General features: G+C 26.9%; 1 protein-coding gene across 3 annotated transcripts in view; it reads right to left on the bottom strand.

Moving 5' to 3' along the window:
• LOC127285401 (synaptotagmin-7) overlaps nucleotides 1-19,297 on the bottom strand; it is an 858,561-nt gene that overhangs the window by 819,390 nt on the left and 19,874 nt on the right. The window contains exon 1 of one of the 3 annotated variants that reach the window (XM_051311399.1): nucleotides 4,055-4,375. The exons of the other annotated variants lie outside the window; for them this stretch is intronic. The gene's annotated coding sequence lies outside the window, so the exon portion shown is untranslated. Of the gene's footprint in view, nucleotides 1-4,054; nucleotides 4,376-19,297 lie in introns of those variants that run through there. 3 annotated transcript variants of the gene reach the window in all.

Genomic DNA, 19,297 nt, shown 5'->3' with positions numbered 1-19,297 from the left:
TATGAATACTAGAACAGAAACTATTTTTGATTTTTGCCTTCTGTAAAATTTTATTAATAATATCAGACCGTTCGTATTTACCCAGGAAAATTGGAAAACCGGGGTAAATGCGAACGGTATTTTCAATAATTTTTTTTGACATCAGAGCCACAGAAAATTGTTTTTATTTCATTACACTATTATTTTAACATTATAAAGGTACATAGAAAAAAATTTTTCTTTCTATACGTATCCTCGTTAGTAATTAATAAGCAGAAACTTAATCTCTGTTCTCTCGAAGGAGTGTTTCAATTTTTTTGCCAAATGGTTTGTTGAAAAAAGTTTTTCAGGATCTTAATAAAATTTAGTATTCTACGGTTTTTGGGGTCGCTAATTACCAATTTGAAGTCAGTTTTTCAAAATTCAAAATGTCGGACGAGAATTAAAAAATTCATTGGATTCGCTCGAAAATTGTTACTCGGGGGGTTTCAGGGTCGCTGATTACGAATTTGGAGTTAGCAAATTTGATCATTTTTAAAAATAAGTTTAAGGAAAGTCCGACATGTTGAATTTAAAAAATTTGACTTTTATTTTTGTATTTACATTCAATCACTCCAAAATACTTTCTGTCCCAAGTTTTGCAAAAATCCGTTATGATTTGATAAAGTTATTGAAGGTTTTAATTGTGTAATGCATTTTAATTTTTAACCTGTTTGATTTTTGTATTTATATATGATGCATTATTACATAATAGGTTTATTATCGTATTTTTTTTTGAGTTTTTATGTAAGTTTAACAGTTGCAATACTTTAAATTTATTTTCCCTAAGATTTTTCTGAAATACAGTGGCGTTCGTATTTACCCCGGTATTTTAAGAAAGTTGCAAAGTATCGAGGTAAATACGAACGCTTAGTTTCCTGCGATTGTAATTTATCAAAAATTTTTGCTACCCCATGAAATTGTTCTATGGAAGTAAAGTAACAACTTCATGCACCAGAATACCGGAAGTATTTTTTTTTTTAAAGAAAAAACTTATGTTATTGTTGAAACTTACTAAAAGCGTTCGGATTTACCCCGGTTGACCCTAATCTTTAAAGTTTCAGAAAAATCGGGGAAGAATGGGGTAATGGGAGCTTTTAAATTTTAAGTAATTAGAAGCTTTGAATTTGGCGGAAATAACTTGAAAAACTTTAAAAATCTGACAGATTTGTAGAAACTACAAAAAAATCAAGTTTTCGAGTTTTTCTTATCAAATGGAAAATATTTCTAGATATCAAAGTAAGTAGTTAAAATTTTATTATTTAATTATTACATTCTCATCATAATGAGAAAGTATTACATTTGCCCGATTTTGATTTGTAATTTTATTAGAGATAAATATGTGTATAGATTTGAATACATGAATAAAAATACAGATAATAAATAAATTTGTTTATGTTTTTCTTCTTTTTCTCAAATTTTGGCCTGTGAAAATTCTTTGGAATAATGGGAGAATTGTGTGAACCAGCAGAGTTTTCGTTATCTCGATATGGCTTTTCTTATTTCTTTGAAAATTGAAAAAGATGCATTTATGAAATTTGACATTGTTGCATATTTAATTATTAAGAATCTATATGAGGCATTTAAAGAAGCTGTGAGTCTTTTTTTATGTCTTAAATATTTTGTAAAATGTTCATCTGTCGAGAACTATTGACAAAGTAAAACAAATGTTTAAAGAAAATAGAAATTGTATCATTTTATTAGAATTTCAATTAAGGGCTCCCAATACCCCACAAGTAGAGTATGAGAGACAATGTATTTAAAAAAAAATTTTTTTAGCTTTACTTTTTTTATTTGTGGACGTCCAAATGAAAAGGTACCACATTGTCGGTTCTAGATTCCGAGATAATCGCGATTTACTAATTTCGAAGGAAAAAATTGAATTTTTTTTTATTATTCTACAGGGTCTTACCTGTCGAATTATGTAGTTTTCATAAATTTATTGCTACTTTAAGTATTTTATTTCATCGTTTGAAAAAAAGAGAAAAGGTACTACATTGTCGGTCTAATGCGAAATTTGTGAATTTCTGTTGTTTCCGTCATATTATTGCAACACTTTGGCTGGAAATATATTTTAACATGCACATATCTAGTTAATTTACTTTAAACAGATAGAAAATATACTTTTTCTAAATATAAAAAAATTTAGTGCAGAAAATAAGTCGCGGTAAATTACTTATCGATAAGACTCCGGTAAGTCACATTGAAATTAGGAAGTTGTAGATGCATTTATCGAGGAATTAAACAGCTGATTATCTTTCTCTCTCTTTCTCTCTCTCACATACTAATTTGGTCTCGTTTTCCTTTCTCTATGATGAAGTTTTACCTCTAGCGGATAGTTTGAGTACTTTGAAACTAATTTGTCGGTTGGTACTGTTTAATGACAGTTGCAATGTGAAAATTAAAAAAATTCGGTTTATTAATAAAAAATCGCATATTCAAAAAGGGGCCATTTTGTAAAAAATTCGTTATTTTGAAAATGGAGGGGGGGGGAATTATAAACCTATTGATTTTTCATCATTAGGGTCTTCTTGAACTAAAACAACTCTCATCTGAATAACTTCCCAGAAAAACCAAAGACATTCGCATTATAGTCTTTAATTTTTTTTTTTAAATGAAAATTTCGATATTTGTTAAGATTATTCATAATAAAGTCAATTAAAAATTTTTTTTTGGTCTACTTTCTCTTTTTTCTTCTTCAAATAACTCAATAAAGTAACACACAACTATTCACTTCGTAAAAAATTCGGTTTATTAATTAAAAATCGAATTTTTAGAAAAGGTACCACTTTGTCGGTTATACGTTATTTTCGAGGTTATTTTAAAAATGGAGGGGGGGGGGAAATTCTAAACCTATTGATTTTTCATCTTTAAGGTGTTCTTGAACTAAAACAACTCTCATCTGAATAACCTCCCAGAAAAACCAAAGATATTCGCATTATAGTCTTCAATTTCGTTTTTATGAAAATGATAATTTCGATATTTTTTAAATTTTTTCATAAATAAGTCAATTAAAAAAATTTTTTTTGTCTACTTTTTCTTTTTTTTTTCTTTAAATGACTCAATAAAGTGGCACACAATTATTAACTTAAAAAAATCGATTTATTAATTAAAAATCGTATTTTTAGAAAAGGTACCACTTTGTCGGTTATGCATTATTTTGAAAATGGAGGGGGGGGGGGGGAATTATAAACCTATTGATTTTTCATCTTTAAGGTGTTCTTGAATTAAAACAACTCTCATCTGAATAACTTCCCAGAAGAATCAGAGATATTTGAATTTCAATCTTTGATTTCGTTTTTCTCGAAATGGTGTTTTTGGCACTCTGAACTTTAAAATTCTGTAACTCAGCGAATTTTGCACCAAAATGGACGTAAGACCCCTCAAAATTTTCCAAATCTAACAAGGAATTTGACCATATAGATATTTCCAATAGTGCCAAAGTGGTACCTTTTCATTTGGACGTCCACATTTAGTTTTAATTATAATTATAATTACAGATAATAAATAACAAACGGAGTAAAAAGTGACCAAAACAATATTTTATTATTTAAAAACTTTATCTTCATATACGATGAAAATTCCCACAAAGCACTTAATATTTTAGAAATTTTCAATTTTAATAATGATGCGCACTGGTCAATCTCAGTTTTTATGGCTTTTACAGCTGCGCAGTAGTTTTTAATTTTCTAGGACACTAGGGTGTTAAACATTTTTGAAAATACCGATTGATTTCGTATTTTGAGAAAATTCTAACTTTCGGTGAAATATTTCCTAAATATTGCAGGAGTTTTTATGTTTAATATTGCAGAAATATGAATGTGCAATATTTCCACAAAGGCGGACATTTTTCTGCTTGCAACAATATTTCAAGAAAATTTCACTGGAATATTTTAAATCTTTCAGTGAAATATTCCAAAAATATTTAGGAAATATTAAGTGCTGTGTGGGTTTGTTTCTTTACCATGCGAAACATATATTTTATACTCTCTTTTTATTTGAATCCATCTTAATTTTATAATTCGGAGGAACTTACCTGAGTCATTTCCGGTGAGCCGGAAGGACTCTCTGAAAGCTCAACGAATTTAATATAAAATTATTTTCTGAATACCAAATGAATTCTATGTATTTATTATGAGGAACCAAATGTTTATTAACACTAACAAAACTTTGTTATTGTATTTAAAAAAATGTAGGTTAAATCAACTGTTTTTTTTAAATCGAATAAACTTTTTCTGCGAATGAAGTTGCGTTATTGGCAAATATTGTTTTTATAAAAAAAAATTGGTAATTTCGAAAAAATTATTTTTTATTATATAAACAAAAGTATGTTAGAACTCCGCGCGGGAAACGTCAATGAAAGGCTGATAATAGAATACTGATAAAATCACGTTCATGCGCGTTAACAAGGAAACATTTATCTACTTTTTTTATTACGTAGCGGCGACGTGTCTGATATATTACATACGTTGTGACAAACATTCAATTGTATCCTTCATAATACTATCATTCGCAATAGAAAAAGTAAAGATAATAAAATAACAATTCTTATAATAACACAATTATTTTCAATGTTGATTTTTAATTAAAAGTACTTTAATTATTTTTCTCTATAGATGACGCATTTATTTTATTGGTCGTATCCTTTTTACTGTATAGTATATATTTTTAATTTCAATACAAATATGGACTAAAAATTAAAACTGTTCAACAAGTAATGTTGTTCAAAAATTGTTATGTCTAAGAAGTCAGTAATTTCTTTATATTTTGTTAATCTCGTTATAAGAAGCGAGGATTAGAGAAAGATTGTTAGTTTGCATAGATATTAAGCTGACAGGTGTATTCAAAATATTCAGTGTAATTTTTAGTTATTTATGTAATTTTTTCTTTTCATTAATTTTTACATACAATTATTATATTTGGGTGATTCTACACAAAGCGTACAATTTCATGTCCCTTATGTTTTTTAAGAAATAAATTGTTACACATTGTAATGAATCCAACGTGAAAATATAACTTTAGAGTTTACAAATAAAAGCCAATAGCGACTTTAATTCATAAAATTAAATATTATTTTTAAAATGCAAATTAAAAAGATAATAATTATAATAATCAATATAATAATAAAAATTATAATTATGCGAAAATTTCATTTAAATGTTCAGGAAAGTTTCGCGCTAAACATTTATTCAAGTGGGACATTTAAATCTTTACACAATTTCCACTAAACATTGCAATTAAATATTCCGAACATTTCAAATAAATCTTTAGGAAATTTTTAGAAAAGTTTCGGTGCTGTGGTGGAAATCATTACGGGGAAGCCTGACCCAGTATCATTTATGAAACAAAAATAAATATTTTTAAAAATATACAATAATAAAAATAATTATTGGTAACAATTTTTTACTGTTAAAGTTTATAGAATTCAGAAAAAAATTGGTTGTTAACCCTTTGAGGACAAGTGTTGCTTTCAGGTAACATGAACATTTTTTCGTTATCTTAAGCATAAGTTCCTTGATTTTTAAAACTAAATATTACTTAGAGGTTTCGGGGTCGCTGCACTGAAAAAAAATTTATTTAATTCAATTACTTCAAATTATTTCAAAAATATTTAATTGATTCAAATACTTTTTATTTGGATCAAAAAAATATGTATTTGATTCAAATAAGTTGAATTATTTGAATCTCATTTATTTGCACCAAATAAATCGTATTTAGTTCAATTAAATAATTAATTAAATTGAATAAATGAATTTATTTAATACAAATAATGAGTTACTTGAAACTATTCATTCACTTATTACACTCAAATATTTCGTTTTATTGAAACAAATAAAAAGTATTTGATACAATAACTTTATTTAACTGATTCAAGTCAACTAAATTAATTAATACTAATACACTATTTTATCCAGACAAATAAAAAGTATTTGATACAATAAATTTATTAATTTTAATTAATTTAATTATTTCACCGTCCGGCACGATTTTTCACACACGAAAAAATCAATGATTTTCAGAAACTAGGACCAAAAAAAAGATACCCGTGTCTGGCCGTTTTGCTAGATCAGGTCATTTTTTGCTTTTAGGGGTAAAAACAACCCTTAAATGAAAGATGATAGGAAATCTTGTACAAATTAATAATTTTTTATGAAACCTGATATCTCGGGGTTTTCCGGGTCGCTGATTACGAATCTGATGTCAGATTTTCAAAATTTAAAATGGTGGATCCAATATGGCGGTCAATATTTATAAAAATTCACCAATTCATTTGAAAGTTATTATTGAAGGGTTTTTGGGGTCGCTGATTACGAATATGATGTCAGATTTTCAAAATTCAAAATGGCGGATTCTATATGGTTGTCGAAATTTATAAAAGTTCATCGAATTTACTTGAAACTTGTTACTTGAAGGTTTTTGGGGTCGCTGATAACGAATATGATGTCAGATTTTAAAAATTCAAAATGGCAGATCCAATATGGCGGTCGAAATTTATAAATATTAATCTGACTTCAGATTCGTACTCAGCGACCCCAAAAACCCCTGGAAACGAAGTTTTATAAAAAATAATTAATATTTATAAATTTTGACCGCCATATTGGATCCGCCATTTTGAATTTTCAAAATCTGACATCATATTCGTTATCACCGACCCCAAAAACCTTCAAGTAATAAGTTTCAAGTACATTCGATAAACTTTTATAAATTTCGACCGCCATATTGAATCCGCCATATTGAATTTTGAAAACCTGACATCATATTCGTAATCAGCGACACCAAAAACCCCTAAGTAACAACTTTCAAATGAATTGGTGAATTTTTATAAATTTCGACCGCCATATTGGATCCGCCATTTTGAATTTTGAAAATCTGACATCAGATTTGTAATCAGCGACCCGGAAAACCCCGAGATACCAGGTTTCATAAAAAATTATTAATTTGTACAAGATTTCCTATCACCTTTCATTGAAGGGTTGTTTTTACCCCTAAAAGCAAAAAATTTTTTCATGTGTGAAAAAAAAAGTTGAATTTTGTCGGACGGTGTTTAATATAAATAATGCGTTATGTAATGTTAATACACTATTCTATTAAAGGAAAAGATAATATTTTGATCAATTAAATATTTAAGTGCAATGTTATTTGATACTATTCTTTTATTTATATTATATTATATATATATTATATATATTAGAGTTGAGCCACTGTAGAAAATTAATGAAATATGCAGATAAATGATTAATAATGACCTTCAAATAATAGAATGGCCCTCAAATACACTTGGAAATGTGTAAAGGAACCACGAAATTGAACGCTCTTTTAGGCTGCAGTCCCATGGCAGCGTTTTGCGTTGCGTTTTGTCACTAGACCCTGAGTGTAAACATAGCAAACATATATCTGCATCTCTTTTACACTCATGGTCTAGTGACAAAACGCAACGCAAAACGCTGCCATGGGACTGCAGCCTTAGTCGATGAATGAATTTCCATTGCAAGAACCCTTCATAATTGCAAAATTTTTGGGTTGCTCAACTCTGACTCACGTGTCGTTTAGCGTCACATCACACAAAAATATAAGCGCGTTATCCAAACACCATATTACGTTCCACATTTTCATATAACATCTTAATGAACAATTTAAGTCAAGTTACTTTGTCTTTGACATATTTTTTCTGCACTTAATTGTCTTCTTTTGAAACAAGAAAAAAGTTTTTTGTTGAGCGTACAGCACTGACTTGCATAATATGTCTTTATTGTTCGCACACTTCAATACAACGTATGTGAAAAGTTCGCTGACATTGCTAACAAATACTTACATACAAAGACACATGGATCTAGTTTGATAAAACAAAATAAACGCGACGGCTCAACCCTGACTACTGTCCAACCCTGACTATACTCTTCCCTACAATTTCCTTTTAAGTTTTAACAAAATTTATATCTGGAAAAATTTTCATAAAAAAGAACTGTTAGCTAAGTAGAATTTTTTTTAAATGTCAATTCTATTAAATAAAAATTAGATTGTGTAGAATTTTTTTGAATAAAAATACTTTTAAGTTAATATTCGGATAAATAGAAATTCGGCATAAGAACAATTCTGATAAATAAAAATTTGGTACCTAAAAATTTTGTTAAGTAAAAATTCGTTTTAAAAATATTCTGCTAAAGACTAATTCGAAAAATGAAAATTCTACTAAAAAATAACTATATCTAATAAAATTCTTTAAATTGAAAATTCAAATCTATAGATATAGTAATATTAACTATTATTAATATTAATTAATTAATTTGTCATGATTAAAAATGGGAATAATAATGATGATAATAATAATAATAATAATAATGTTAGACTGATTTCTAACAGATATCAGTAGATAGAGTAAAGAGATAGTAGAGTAAAATATGTTTGGTCCGACAACCTCTTGCAGTAGATGAATAGTTAAAATATTTATGAAACTGGATGGCTTTAACTTTTTACTCCGTATAGAAAAGATTTACAAATTATTCGTGACTACTTTTTTTAGTTAAAAAGCTATAAATCGATATTCTCCATGTAACTATTAATTACTTAAAGTTATGTAAATTGCACGGAGAGAAGGGCTTAGTAGATCTTACTACTATCTCAGTTAAATCTACTAAACAGTATCGTTCATTTTGGACGGACTAAACATTCAGTTACTTAAATGAACGATACTGTTTAGTAAAAAAATTTACACGATTATCGATAGAAAAAAATTTACCGACAGAAACGAAATGTAGAAATCTGATTGGTTGTCCGCAATCTGGTTAATTGTGGAGAACCAATCAGATTTGTGCATTTTTATTCTGTCGGTAAATTTTTTTGTGTGACAGAACTATAGTAGTCCCTCTGACTACGCTGTTTAGTAGAATTTGGACTAAACGTGTTTAGTAGAATAGACTAAATCTCTTCTCTCCGTGTGAAAAATAACAATCTTCCAAGTAGGGGAAAAATGATTCTTTTTCATCTTATATCCTGTATTATTTTAATGAGTGAAAAATTCATAATCACAGTTCAATTAAGGTCTGTTAAGTTGGCACCACAAGTTTGACATTTTTAAATATCTCCTATGTGAGAATTTAGGGCTCAATTAGGGCTAAAGGTGCTTATATACCTCAAATTTCGATCAGATGAACATTATTTCTGGACCGTGAAAATGCGTGAAAAGTCATTTTCACGGCGGGTATTTTTGAATTGTTTTATACAAAAAATGTTTTTTTAAGAAATGTAATATTAAATAATTGTTTTAATATGTAAGAACACTTTAAAATAGTGATAGAGAGATGATTTGATTAAAAAATTTAGCAAATTTTGCTTTAAAACGTTTTCTGCTATAAGAAAGTGTAAAACGACGATGTTTGTGAAATGGTTTGTACAGTGTACATGTGTACATGTTTCTTTCAGTTATTCGAAACAATTAGTTGAATTTAAATTTATTTGATAAACATTTCAACTTACCGATTTATTTTTAGCACTCATTATTTATTACAAGTTAAAAAGAACCGACATAACATGAACAAAACTCTTGAGAGACACTAACAAGGAAGAAGCACTGTACAAACCATTTCACAAACATCGTCATTTTACACTTTCTTATAGCAGAAAACGTTTTAAAGCAAAATTTGCTAAATTTTTTAATCAAATCATCTCTCTATCACTATTTTAAAGTGTTCTTACATATTAAAACAATTATTTAATATTACATTTCTTAAAAAAACATTTTTTGTATAAAACAATTCAAAAATACCCGCCGTGATAATGACTTTTCACGCATTTTCACGGTCCAGAAATAATGTTCATCTGATCGAAATTTGAGGTATATAAGCACCTTAATTACCGCTCAAAATCAAAAATATTACCGCCCGCTTTTTTAAAAAAAAGGCGGTTGGTGCAGCCTTAACGTTAATTTAAACAAATAAAAATAAATATACATTTTATATTATTTGAATAATAAAATAAAGAGTAAAATGTTAATATAAAAAAATAACAATTTAAAAGTTATTATAATAATTTATTATTATTAATAGTTAATGCTATGAGCACGTGCGCACAGAAAAAAAATGATAAAAAGTAATTGTGGGTAGAGGGTAAAATGCGTTTAGGCACAGGGTAAAAGGTAATATTGTGATGGGTAAAAATGTTACCAAAATATTACTAGAAAGATGGATGCAATTTTTCAATCTGACTAATTGAAACATAAAATACGTGTTTTCATAAATTTATAACTTAATGAAAAACTTACAAAATGTATTTTTAAGATGAAAAATCCTGAAAATGTTGTAAATTTAATAAATTTAATTATTTTTGTAAAGAAAATGTGTTTCCCAACAATGCCAGCTGACACTTGTAAACAAACAGGTTTGGGAAGCAAGTGTTCAAAACCAGAGTTGGGAACGATAAAAAACTTGTCCAACAATAATTTTCGTAAAGCATATTATTAAATATATTGTTTTACAAAAACAAAAATCTTATAGATAAATAAAAAATGTTATAAATAAATAAATATTTTTAGGTTCATTAATTAAATTTATTAGATAAACCATAAAAGATAATCAATTACTACAAATTTTCTCAGGAATGCACAAAAAGATGCGCACAGATATATGGCGCGAAATTCAAATAATGTCAATTTAAAAAATCAATAATTTAATTTTTTCTCCATTTTGAATTCTTACCCCACGAATAGAAATCTTTCTTTTTTGAAAAAAGGAGGAGTTAAAAATTTTTTTTTATTGGCAAAAAATCGCCATTCTTTATTTGGGGGTTGAGACCAATTTTTATCAATTAAAAAATTTAATTTTTTCTCCATTTTGGATTTTTGAGGCAACAAACAGAAATCTTTCTTTTTTGAAAAGAAGATTTCTATTGTTTTGTTTTGTTGTTGCGTCAAAAATTGAAAATGGAGAAAAAATTAAATTTTTTAATTGATAAAATTTGGTCTCAACCCCCAAATAAAGAATGGCGATTTTTTGCCAATAAAAAAAAAGTTTTTAACTCCTCCTTTTTTCAAAAAAGAAAGATTTCTATTTGTTGCGTCAAAAATTCAAAATGGCGAAAAAATTAAATTTTTTTATTGACAATATTTAGTCGCATCCCCCAAATAAAGAATGGAGTTTTTTTTGCCCATAAAAAAAAGATTTCAACTCCTCCTTTTTTCAAAAAAGAAAGATTTCTATTTGTTGCCTCAAAAATTCAAAATGGAGAAAAAATTAAATTTTTTAATTGATAAAATTTGGTCTCAACCCCCAAATAAAGAATGGCGATTTTTTGCCAATAAAAAAAAAGTTTTTAACTCCTCCTTTTTTCAAAAAAGAAAGATTTCTATTTGTTGCCTCAAAAATTCAAAATGGAGAAAAAATTAAATTTTTTAATTGATAAAATTTGGTCTCAACCCCCAAATAAAGAATGGCGATTTTTTGCCAATAAAAAAAAAGTTTTTAACTCCTCCTTTTTTCAAAAAAGAAAGATTTCTATTTGTTGCCTCAAAAATTCAAAATGGAGAAAAAATTAAATTTTTTAATTGATAAAATTTGGTCTCAACCCCCAAATAAAGAATGGCGATTTTTTGCCAATAAAAAAAAAGTTTTTAACTCCTCCTTTTTTCAAAAAAGAAAGATTTCTATTTGTTGCGTCAAAAATTCAAAATGGAGAAAAATTAAATTTTTTTATTGACAATATTTAGTCGCATCCCCCAAATAAAGAATGGAGTTTTTTTTGCCAATAAAAAAAAAGTTTTTAACTCCTCCTTTTTTCAAAAAAGAAAGATTTCTATTTGTTGCGTCAAAAATTCAAAATGGAGAAAAAATTAAATTTTTTTATTGACAATATTTAGTCGCATCCCCCAAATAAAGAATGGAGTTTTTTTTGCCAATAAAAAAAAGATTTCAACTCCTCCTTTTTTCAAAAAAGAAAGATTTCTATTTGTTGCCTCAAAAATCCAAAATGGAGAAAAAATTAAATTTTTTAATTGACCAAATTTTATCAATTAAAAAATTTAATTTTTTCTCCATTTTGAATTTTTGAGGCAACAAATAGAAATCTTTCTTTTTTGAAAAAAGGAGGAGTTAAAAACTTTTTTTTTATTGGCAAAAAATCGCCATTCTTTATTTGGGGGTTGAGACCAAATTTTATCAATTAAAAAATTTAATTTTTTCTCCATTTTGAATTTTTGAGGCAACAAATAGAAATCTTTCTTTTTTGAAAAAAGGAGGAGTTGAAATCTTTTTTTTATGGGCAAAAAAAACTCCATTCTTTATTTGGGGGATGCGACTAAATATTGTCAATAAAAAAATTTAATTTTTTCGCCATTTTGAATTTTTGACGCAACAAATAGAAATCTTTCTTTTTTGAAAAAAGGAGGAGTTAAAAACTTTTTTTTTATTGGCAAAAAATCGCCATTCTTTATTTGGGGGTTGAGACCAAATTTTATCAATTAAAAAATTTAATTTTTTCTCCATTTTCAATTTTTGACGCAACAACAAAACAAAACAATAGAAATCTTCTTTTCAAAAAAGAAAGATTTCTGTTTGTTGCCTCAAAAATCCAAAATGGAGAAAAAATTAAATTTTTTAATTGATAAAAATTGGTCTCAACCCCCAAATAAAGAATGGCGATTTTTTGCCAATAAAAAAAAATTTTTAACTCCTCCTTTTTTCAAAAAAGAAAGATTTCTATTCGTGGGGTAAGAATTCAAAATGGAGAAAAAATTAAATTATTGATTTTTTAAATTGACATTATTTGAATTTCGCGCCATATATCTGTGCGCATCTTTTTGTGCATTCCTGAGAAAATTTGTAGTAATTGATTATCTTTTATGGTTTATCTAATAAATTTAATTAATGAACCTAAAAATATTTATTTATTTATAACATTTTTTATTTATCTATAAGATTTTTGTTTTTGTAAAACAATATATTTAATAATATGCTTTACGAAAATTATTGTTGGACAAGTTTTTTATCGTTCCCAACTCTGGTTTTGAACACTTGCTTCCCAAACCTGTTTGTTTACAAGTGTCAGCTGGCATTGTTGGGAAACACATTTTCTTTACAAAAATAATTAAATTTATTAAATTTACAACATTTTCAGGATTTTTCATCTTAAAAATACATTTTGTAAGTTTTTCATTAAGTTATAAATTTATGAAAACACGTATTTTATGTTTCAATTAGTCAGATTGAAAAATTGCATCCATCTTTCTAGTAATATTTTGGTAACATTTTTACCCATCACAATATTACCTTTTACCCTGTGCCTAAACGCATTTTACCCTTTACCCACAATCACTTTTTACCATTTTTTTTCTGTGCGGTTCGAGCAAAGAGTCGGTTCTTCGATCCAGCTGCTCAATTAATGTAAAAAGCAAAAAGAACCCTGAATTTTGAATATCTACCAGTGCTGGCTTATTACTGGTTACTATAATTTTTCCTGTACTGGCAAAATACAGAATTACTGCTAAATTGCAGTATTGAACCAGTACTGAACGACAGTACTAACCCATTACTAATGACCAGTACTTATAAACGTTATCATCCCAAACATATGCCAGTATTGGTTCAATATTGTCAGTCAGTACTTTGCCAGTAATTACCAGTACTGGCGTAACACTGCGCCGGTTGTAAATTTTTGTTTGGGAGCTAGATAAATAATATATAACATATATCTAGGTTCATAAAATTGATTAAAAAGAAGTCGTTTATAACATTAAAAATAAATTTTTTTTTATAAAAATATAGATATAAACATATGAGTTACGTGTACATTAAAAAATAAAATATTTATATTCTTAATAAATCTTTGAATATCCTTATGTACTAGAAAAAGAAATTGTTATAACATGTGCACAATTGTTTGTGCACTTGAGATAAAAACTTTGTTTTATATTATCGATAAAAAAAATTTTAATTTAAATCGCATGGTGCTCAAAATGTAAATTATATAAAGCAGTGTTTTTTTGATTACGAAGTATTTTTAAAAATTTGGAAGCCCTAAATGAGCCCTAAATTATAGCAAAGTCAAATTTTAAATATCTGATTATTTATTTAGGTCTTGAAGAGAGTTTTGCCAGCTTAGAGTTAAGGTAGCACCAACTCCTTTTTTAAAAAAAATATTAAGATTTTTTTTTGATTTACATATTTTTTTGAAATTTCTTTTTACGTCCATTTGAAAGCCCTCAATTGTGGCAGGGTGGAATTTTAAGTATCTCCTTATTTATTTGGCTTTTTAAGCGGTTGGAGCCAGCTTAACGTTAAGGTTGCACCAACCGCCTTTTTTTAAAAAAATAAAGAGCGGTTGATTTAGACATTGCATTTATTTGAGAATTTTCCACGACAAACACTGTCTAGCTATAGGATAACACTAGGACGGCCACGATAAATTTCTACACGGGGTTTTCTTTGAAATGCAAGACAAAATAATGAAACAGTTTTACTTTGATTTTTAAGTTTTTATGCATTGAGCAATAACTTGAATTATCTTGATGCCAATTGTCAAGATAAAAGCTTGGCAATACTCAGAATCTCTTGTAGGTGATCTAAGGTTAAAATATTGACGTTCAACTTAATTTTAAAACTGTAAATTAAGCTCCAACACCTCTTGTACCCATTTACCCCCTGTCCCTATTTACCCCAAGTGACCCTATTGTTATTTATTTTATTTATTATTACAAAATTTATAATGACAAAAATTTTTGCACGAGCTGGAATTTCTAATAGGCCAATTTTTGCTTTGTGTTTTGTGCCATTTTCTCCATGTGTTAAAAGAAAATCAACAGGTATGCAACGCGACTCTAAATAACAATTTTATTATTTAAAAATTGTTAATTTCGCTTATTTATCATAATTTAAATTTTCATTTCAACGTTTTTTATACACATTTGCTTGTCTTCTTCTTGGGCAAAAATACTACTCATGGCAATTTCTGAAATCAATATATTGGAAAGTACTAAAACTAAAACATATCTTGTCTGATGTATAGAGTAATTGTTATGATTTACGTGTGCGTCAAACTATTTCTTGTCATTACACTGTCTGCAAATCGTGTGAATATAAAAAAAAGTAGTCAGTTCAAACTACATTGTTTATTTGTTGAATTGACCTTGAAATAAAGATAATTCTATTTATTCAAATACAATTTTATGAATCCAGAGAAGAATCTATCAATTTTAGAAAAAAAATTCGATTAAAATTTCATTTATTTATAAAAAGGTCGGATCAGTTGGGGTAAATTTGTTAGGTCTCTTAATATAACATTATATATAGTATCAAAGCATTGATCCTATAATGTTAATATAAACTTAATTCGAATAAAATTTGACAAATGAGGAATTTCATAATAAGATTAATAGTTAAATTCTGAGATTTTATTCATCTTTCATTTTTGTATTAAGATAGGGAGTCTATCCCATACTTAATATTAATTATAAACTAGCGATATATTCCTCGCTCGCTAACGCTCGCTCGGTTGAAGTTTTACTTTTTTTTCTTTACGTATTGTAGTTTATTCATATGTATATTTATTTTTTGTTTTAAATTATTATTTCATTATAAATTATAATAATTCAATTTTTTTAATTTTCAAATTACTTTTTAAAAAAAATTTAATTTAATGTAATAAAACAAATTTTATATGTCTGTTGACTTAAATTCTGATTTTATTCTACAATATTGATTGTAAATTGTTTCTCTTTTTTTCAATTGCTACTAAATGCTACGTAAGGAAAACTGGTAAGGGCCTTACCACTTTTCCTAACGAATACCCTACTTTTTAATATTATATAGTATTCAAATTTGTAAATCTAAAAATATATTTTTAATTCAATATAATTAATTAGTACTATTAATTGATTATTTTATTAAATATATAATCGAACTGATCTTCGTATTTATCAAAGCCAAAACGCATGTTAAATCGTTTTAGCTATCTCCGTAATCAATGATTTAAAAATCTAAAAGGGTTATATCTTCGGAAGTGTGCATTGATTGAGTGCATTTGTGTAAAATTGGGAGTGACATGAGATGCTTTATTCTTTGTTTTTTAGAAAAATTGTCAAGAATTTATAATTTAAAATTCAAATTTTATAAATATTTTTAAAAAAATTTTATGGTGTTGCTGTTAATGAAAAATTATAATACAATGTAATGAATATAAACATGAAACATCAATTCAAAAAACAAGATTTATTGATTCATTATATCGAAAAAAATAAACATATATCAAATTTTAAATTATTATTGTTAAATAATAATTAAATTCTTAAATCATAAGAAGTCTTATTTGTGTCAAAGTCATTTGCGACGCCATAATTACAGTCATGCATGAAATTATTAACATTTTTTCATTTTCCATTTCCATTTTTTAATATTATATAATAAAGGAACCCAAGCAGCACGGTGTATCCCCTCAACATCCCTTGAATATCACCGTGGAATATTCCAATGATTTTCTAAGAAAACCAAAAAAAAAATATATATCCAAGCAATATTGAGGGAATATTCCAGTGATATGGATGAAATATTCCACGGTTATATTAAATTAAATTTTTTTTAATCTTCCTGATTATTTAAATAACAATTTATAACACAATTCCATGATTTCAACACATTAATAAAGTGGTTCATTTAATGAAAATATTTAGCTTCTTCATCTTGATTAACAGAACTTATACTATTAGTTTTAAAAAATTAAAAATTTTCATTTTTTGTGAAAAATAATGCCAGCAATTATATTCTGACAAAAATCAATTAAAATGTTTATATAGGAAAAAGTTATTTAAAAAATTCAATTAAAAAATAAGGAGAAATGTAAAAGATATCGAAAAATGAAAAAAAAATTAAGAATGAAGAAATAAAATTACAAAATATTGAAAAATGTAAAGAATATCGAGAAAATTGTAGAAAAAGAAAATTAGAAGCCAATAATAATATTAATTTAAAATGTTTGAAGTTAGCAAATAATATAGTAATTTGGATGTTATTTGTTAATTTTGTCCAGCTAAGCATTTTCTTTCAGAAATGCCAGAGGATAAAAAGTTTAGTACATGTTGTCATAAAGGCAAAGTTTTGTTAACTGAATATCCATTACCCCCAGTAGAATTAAAGGAAATAGTTTGTGGTCAAACTGCAATTAGTAATCATTATAAAAAATGTATAAGAAGCTACAACAATACAATAGCGTTCGCAACCTTTGTGCAACATATGCTTCTCTACAAAATAAAGGTCCTCAAGTCTTTAAAATGTGTGGTCAAATTTACCATAACACATATTCATTACATCCCAAAGAAAATGAATTCAGAAAGTATGGTCAACTGTATATAATTGACAATGAATTAGCTACACAAAGTCGTAAAGATATTAATAATAACTGCAGAAATGATATTTTATCTAATTTAGATAAGTTGATCAGAAAAATTAACCCTTATGCTAAAGCGTACAAAATGATGTACGAAGTAGAAAAAGAAGAACAAGAATTTGTTACTAACAATAATAATCTACCTCGAGAAATTAAAATGATTATGAAAAGAGATATTAATTTAGATAAAAACCGATATAACTCTCCTGTTACAAATGAAGTTGCTGTTGTATTTGTTGATGAAAATGATGAACCTCCAATAAAACGCGATTTTTGTGTATATTCTAAATTTGATAAACCAATTAGCATCCCTGCAATAAGTAGATATGTAGATCCAATGACATATCCTTTAATATATCCTGCAGGAGGTAGTGGTTGGATGCCGAAATTATTATCAAAAGATCAAAGAAACAATATAACAGCTTTACAGTTTTACTCATTTAAAATTAGTGTTAGAGATGAGTTTAGTCCATTTCTTAATTTAGGTAAATTAAGCCAACAATTTATTGTCGATGCTTTTGTAAAAATTGAAGGTGCAAGATTATATTTTATAAAGAAACAACAACATATCTTGAGAACTGAATTATACTCTGGATTAATGGATTATTTACATAAGAGAAAAGAAGAGAAGAAAATTGTTCAAATTCGTAAAATGTTTATATTGCCATCTAGTTTTGTTGGAAGATCTAGAGCATTACAACAAACTTTTAGTGATGCAATTTGTTTAGTTCAAAAATATGGTAAACCTGATTTGTTTATAACTATGACATGTAATCCTAAATGGAAAGAAATTACTGATAATATTAAAAAAATGATGATGTAATAAATAGGCCAGATATAGTTGCAAGAGTATTTAAACAGAAAGTAAAAGAATAGCTTCATAAAATTACTGTGAAAGAAATATTTGGTACTTGTATTGCTTACACATATGTAATAGAATTTCAGAAGAGAGGATTACCGCATATTTACTTATTACTATATTTACATATAGATGACAAAATAAGAACAACATATGATGTCGACAACTTTATTTCAGCAGAAATACCTGATGAAATAACTAATCCACGTTTATTTAATTTAGTAAAGCAATTTATGATTCATGGACCATGTGGAAAACAGAACTTAACTTCTCCTTGTTTGAACATAAATACAAACAAGTGCACTAAAAATTATTCTAAACAATTTAATGATAATACAGATTTTAAAATTAAAAGGCTGCGCTAGAAATTATCGGCTGCGCCTTTCAAAAGTTAAAAAATACAAAGCTACGCTGAACAAGAGCGGCTGCACCTTTTAAAAATTTTAATAAAAAATAAATGGTTGCGCTCAGAAACATCGGCTGCGCTTTACAAACAAATATACATATAAAATGGCTGCGCTGGAAAATCGCAGCTGCGCCTAAAATCAATGTCGTAAAAAACACTTAAATATTAATTTTTCTAGGCAGGTTACTTTTAGTTAATTAATTACTTTTCATAATACCATTATGTAAATTTTTTATACTAATAAAAAGACAGTTTCTAAATGAAATTAATAATTAGTACTTTTACTTCATTAATTACTGTTCATACATTTATTGTTTTTTTTTAATAATAAAACCACAATATTTAAATGAATTTCATAAATAGTATTTATTTTCTACCTTTTCAATCCGAAGACAAAAAAGACAGAAAATGATGTAATATTAAATACAAGTTTTATAATAGAAATTTTTGCAAAATTCATGCAAATAACTTAAAAAAAAAAAAAAAATTTGGCATTTTTTTTTGAATAGACATGTATGTAAGGCATGTGATTTCAAATTTTGAAGGAAAACTGTAAAAAACTTCAAAAAGAAAACGAAAAATTTGTTTGTGGTGTCGGTCGGTGTCGGTCGTTTTAGAACTTAATATAATAAGAAAGATATGAGGGAAAT

This window comes from Leptopilina boulardi, unplaced genomic scaffold (genome assembly GCF_019393585.1).
Source record: "Leptopilina boulardi isolate dan_hultmark-lab unplaced genomic scaffold, ZJU_Lbou_2.1 LbouV2_332, whole genome shotgun sequence".
NCBI classification, from domain to species: domain Eukaryota; kingdom Metazoa; phylum Arthropoda; class Insecta; order Hymenoptera; family Figitidae; genus Leptopilina; species Leptopilina boulardi.
The sequence above is the reverse complement of the archived record's forward strand: the minus strand, read 5'-3'. Positions and strand labels throughout refer to the sequence as shown.